Consider the following 4,101-nt stretch of genomic DNA (forward strand, 5'->3'; position numbering starts at 1 on the left):
GCATTTGTGCTTAATTAATGTGCTTTAATTAGACTTTGCAACAAAATGCAGGCTTTATTAGCAAGGACAGCCTTGTATAACATTGCTCCATGGTGTTTATGGCTTCCAGTACATTAACTGAAATTTATATTTTACCAATACACAGCCCTACATTCTAGCAAGGGGTTCACAGATCTCCTGTCGGTATTGGTAGAGTTCTGAGACACCTCTCACTTTTAAAGGGGCCCTGCAGCACTTTTCCAAGTAACCATCGAACGGCTTCATTGAAGGAGTTTATTGCCTCACGAATCAACCGCTGCAAAAATTTTCAGAATCCAGCAAGTACGAGAGGAGTTAAAAAGATTTGTCGCACGCTGTAATGGCTTTCCCTCTTCTCTCGTCCCTGCGAGCGTGCTGAACGCTAAGTAGGGAGGAATGGCACGGGAGAAAGAAGTTACGTCACCCGCACGTCATGACCTTGAGAACTTTTTCTTTGTTTTCCTTCGAGCACGCAGCTTACTTTCAGTGTGATGGTGAGCACACGTGTGGGCTCATGGTGGCCTGCCGTGGCGGCCATGGTAACTATGCTCAAATCAGCTGATGGTCATGAATTTGAGCATATGGCTTCATTTGTAAAAAGAAGAGGGAGCGATTTCTAGCTGACTTTGAGAATTAATTGTAAGTTCCAGGCTGCGAACTGAGTTGTAACGTTCAGCTCCAGTGTTTTCAGGAGCCTCGACTACCGATCGGCAGCGTTTTCTGACTCTGCTGAAAAAGTGTTGCAGGGCCCCTTTTAAACACTGCATTTGTAAGCCTTTCTTCCAGAGATAGTTATTTCGCAAGAATGTTGATGTGCCTAAATAAACAGTGTACTTACCTTTATTACTAGGTGCTCAAGCACATTGGTGGTGTGCTTCAGTTGTAATATATACCCGCCACGGTGATATAGTGGTTAAGGTGCTGGACTGCTGACCCAGAGGTCACGGGATCAAATCCCGGCTGCAGTGGCCGCATTTCGATAGAAGTGAAATTATAGGTCAGCAAACTCACTCATGAGTCGACTCACTCAGACTCGGATCGAGCCCCGAGTCTGAGTGAGTCAGGCCGAGTAATATTTTCATGGCTCTGAGTCCGAGTGAGTCCAAATGAGCATGGGCGTATCTACCGGGGGGGCCAGGGGCCCTAGCCCCCCCACCCCGAGAAATGTTAGAGGGGCGGAACCCCTCCACTTTTGACAGTGGTCATTGTCGGCTGCAGACTGGGAAACTAACAAGTGAGGCAAAGTTTCACTTCACCGCATCAATTCACCGCATCACCGACCAACAAAATTGGTCCTACGATTCTGCTGTGACGACAGTGACGACACACTGTAGGCTCTCTGCAGGGCGGGCTGCCTATTCCACGCTTTCGCGCCTTGCACTCGAGGATTGCAGAGGAGGCTATCGCTCAGTAGGGGCTCTATAACATTACAGCAATTTGTCATGATTTTATTTTGTTCTGCCTGCCCTGAAATCTAAGTAATTGGCGACGCAAATACGGGCGGGAACCAGTAAACGTTTTATAGCCCAATCAAACGCTCTCCTTTTTCAGGAAATTTAGTTTCTTTCCTTGAAAACGAATAGCATATCGCCACTGCTCCATATATAAACTGCTGTGAGCTGCCGAGCCAGGAGAGCTAAAAAAGATTCCCACTTTAGTCTCTGATTAACCTTGCTTATCATGTGGGAGCCCGCAGCGATCGCGGCGGCTTGTAACAATGCGATAAATAATGCAGTGGACTCTAGCACATTGAGAAGCCCAGCTTTGAAGTTTGCCCCATAACTTGATCTACTTCACCAGGGAGATGATCAGCATCCACGGTTTTCTGGACTAAGAAGGCTGCCCATCTGCAAAGGATTGTGTTCTTCTTAATAGTCTTTGTAACAAAATGGCTAGGTGGGCTAGTTGGTAACGCATGATTAAAAACTTTGAGCGCGCAAAAGGACGTAGGACCAGAAGAAACACACACCACCACCACACACCACAAGTGTGTGTTTCTTCTGGTCCTACGTCCTTTTGCGCGCTCAAAGTTTTTAATTAATAGTCTTTATTTCTCTCTCTACCTCTCTGTCAGCAACGATGAGTTCACAGAGAGTTGTATACACGCAAAACAGCTCAACATTGTTATACTACACCTGAGAGCATCTATTATACACATCCATCTCGCCCACTGCTATAAGTAGCCGCTGGCAGTGTGATTGGCGGGCAGCCTTCTTGAATTACATTCAGAATGAGACACTGTCTGGCTATTTAAAAAAAATTGTTTATTGTTCAGCACAGTAATGCTCTCCTTATTGCGCACACTTCATTTTAACGCCGCGAGTTTTGTGGACTTGTGACGTCGCGTAACAAGGAGGCGATATTATGGCACACCGAAAATTTTTGACGAATAGCAAACAACCAATGAACAACTGTGGCCGTTTGGGCGTGTTGGTATCACATGACCAATAAATTCTAAACGCACAAACAGACGAGGACAAAGTGTGTCATACGCGTTGTTTGTCCTCGGCTGTTTATGCGCTTAAAATTTATTGGGCAATGAACAACAGTACGTCGTATTGAAAATAGTTTATTATTATTATTTCTGCGTAGTCACACTTAAGCAGTAATCATGCGGTGGATCACTTACGCGTCGTTTGTTGCTTCGTGTTATGAGCAGGTGCTGTGAGCATGACCAATAAAATTTCGACCAATCATTAACTGCTAACAACCTACACAGAACGAAATAATACGGGGTAGTTTAACGTTATAATCACCCACATTTTTTAAAGAAAAATTTAGCTTACACAGTTTACGTAGGCTATTTATTTGGAGAGGCCGGAAGGGAGGAGTAAAGGGCCACTTCACTGTTTTCCCATCCATCCCCTCACTCGAGCTGGGTGGGGGGTCGACGGATAAATTTGTAGTCATTTATAATCTTATAGTATCAGGGTGTCGGAACAGAACGAAAAACGAAAAACGGAAAAAAAAAAACGATATTTTTAACCGGAACGAAACGTAACCGAAACTTTATCTATTATTTTGTTCCGGAGTGAAACCGAAATTTTTTCCATCGTTTTTCGGTTCACAAGAAAACTTCGCAATCCGTAGCAACTGAGCCCATGCAATGTGAGCATATCTGAGGGTACGGTATTAGCGCGTACCTCAGGCAGGAATTCCAAAGCAAATACATGTTGAAATTGTGCGAAAAATGAAAACAGTGGCAACCAGAGATGTTTATGTTAACGCAAGTGGACACTTGCGCGCCTGCCACGCAGGCCAAGGTGGAGAGGGCATCGTCGGCGCTGAATTTTGTTACAGCGAAAGCTGTTATGAGATCACAACAGCTGATTTTGGCGCCAGAGTTGTCCGCCGCCTGTGTCCATGACCGCTATCGCGTGATATCAGAAAAAATTAAATGAGAAACAAATATCTAAGATCGCATGGAATTTCAACCCGCGCCCTCTGCGTGGCAGTCGGGTATTTCACCACAGTGCCACGCTGGTGCTTGCAACTTCTTCGCACAAATACTCTATATAGGCATCATGTCAGGCAAGGAATCGTGTTAATATATGTAATATAGCGTGGCAGAAGAGTAAAATAACAACCAGTCATCACACAATGCTAATAGCGCAAAGATTGCGTTCCCACCAGTGTTGCGAAGTTGCCTCACCAGAATTGGAATAACTCCAGAATCATTCCACATTTTCGCGACCCCGGAGTGGAATGGGGACAACGCTTGGAGGAATGGAATGAGAGTGGAATTAAGCGCCTTTGGCACGGAATGTAATGGGAATGGAATTACGTCTTTTTCCGAAAATAAAGCACGTTTCCGTCTACATGCTGTTTTTCAAACTTCAAACATTAGTAAGTCAGAGCCTCGAATTTAACAATAAAGCAGTATTTTTAAAATGGCTTGGCTGTTTACAAGCATGGTACATTTATAAGCAACGCGCCTACTAGAAACCGAGGCATAAGTCAGTGTACAAACAAATGCATTATCCCAGCAGATACCGAAGGGAGAAACAAATTGCCTTTGTGCGTTGGTTCCCATTGATAGCACCACACGAAAGTGGCCAATACTCTATGCACAGCCTGATCTTT

The sequence above is a fragment of the Rhipicephalus sanguineus genome, unplaced genomic scaffold, assembly GCF_013339695.2.
Source record: "Rhipicephalus sanguineus isolate Rsan-2018 unplaced genomic scaffold, BIME_Rsan_1.4 Seq983, whole genome shotgun sequence".
Lineage (NCBI taxonomy): Eukaryota > Metazoa > Arthropoda > Arachnida > Ixodida > Ixodidae > Rhipicephalus > Rhipicephalus sanguineus.